We start from the raw sequence: 1,739 nt of genomic DNA, 5'->3' as shown, positions 1-1,739 counted from the left end.
TTTCCCTATAAAAATCACAGATATTGCCGAGAATTTAAGGTGCTTTCAGAAACTCTTATTAAAGTTTAAACACTCATCATCATCAATATTTAAATAAGCATTGTTAAATGATTCCAGAACCACGATGATCAATGTCACCTGTACCTCATTCAATGTCATGTCTGAATGCCCAGCCTTTGTGCAAAGAAGCTTTTGTAATCTGGCGCATGTTGAGAGAAGTTGAAAGCATGGATTTTGTTTGTATACAGATATTGAAACTGAGCTCTACAACAACAACTAGTTACATGCCCTTCTTTGCCTCAGTTTCATTTTTTTAAAATTTTTATTGGAGTGTAGTTGATTTACCATGTTGTGTTAGTTTCTGCTGTACAGCAAAGTGAATCAATTATACATATACATATATCCACTCTTTAAAGATTCTTTTCCCACATAGGTCATTACAGAGTATTGAGTAAAGTTCCCTGTGCTATACCAGTAGGTCCTTATTAGTTATGAAAAATCAAAGTAAAAGGTTGTGTGTAATAAGTTGGTTAATGTTTGTGATAAAATGCCTCCAAATCCCATGACACTGTGTCTGGCACAAAAATATGCATTGAATGAATGAAATTATTATAATTGGGGAAAGAAATTCACCACTTTTTCCTCAAATGACTTTCGGTTTCTTGCAGGGTGCTTTGGTGGAAGGAACAGGAATGAATCACATAATGACTATGCAAAGCACCCTGCCACTGCTTTAATTTCCTTGTCTGGATGCACAGCAACAGGTGCTACCATGTCTCTCTAGCAGAACTTGATGAAAAATCTTATTCCGCTTTGAATATCTAAACTATCACAGGGCACAGTAGAGTAACTGAAAAGCAAAATGGGCTCTTTCCTTTCGAGTAGGAAATGCTGCCAAACCTAATGGAGGTCAGTTATTCTTTCTGGCATCCCACATTTCCACGGGTCATAGGCCTGTGTTTAGACCCTTTGCCAATCGAAGTATAGGCTACATGGATCGACAGCACCCACACCACCTGAGAGCTTGTTGGAAACACAGAATCCCAGGCCACCTGTAGACCTACTGAACCAAAGCTGTCTTTAACAAGAACCCCTACTCCCCAAACCCCCTGTGATTCATATGCACATAAAACTTTGAGGATTTCTGCTTTAGAGCATCATTTCCCAAACTTTGACATGGAGCACAGTCAGCCTGGGCAGTTAAACAGAAGTAAAATAGAGCCTGTGCTTTTTTACCAAGTTCTTCAGATAATTCTGATGGAGACCAAAGTCGGAAAAACACTGCTTTAGAAGACACAGGTGCACAGGATGAAAGGTGCTGTGTTGAGGACAACTTGGCTTTTGTTTTGTTTCGTTCTTAAAAGTGTGGATTTTGATGAAGTCCCAGAAGGAACTGGGATCTAGTGGAAAGAGCACATTTCTGGGCATCAGAGGCCTAGAATTCGCTCTCCGAGTTCTAATAGCTGGCTTAAATCCTTGTGTTAAACATAAAAATAGAAAATCCCTGATTGGCTTACCTCGCAAAGTTTATGAACAAAATAATATAAATGAAGTGGATCTGATCCCTCATTAGGGCCCTTATATTTGCTCTTCCCACTGTCTGGAACGCTCCTCTCATTAGTCAGCTGAAATGTCAATTTTTCAGAGAGACTTCTCGGAAGACCTAGTGGAGAGTAGATTCCCTCCTGCCTCTAGCCTAGGGCATTCTTTTTTTTTTTTTTTTTTTTTTTTTTTTTTTT

This window comes from Lipotes vexillifer, unplaced genomic scaffold, assembly GCF_000442215.2.
Source record: "Lipotes vexillifer unplaced genomic scaffold, Lipotes_vexillifer_v1.1 scaffold604, whole genome shotgun sequence".
NCBI lineage: Eukaryota > Metazoa > Chordata > Mammalia > Artiodactyla > Lipotidae > Lipotes > Lipotes vexillifer.
The sequence above is the reverse complement of the archived record's forward strand: the minus strand, read 5'-3'. Positions refer to the sequence as shown.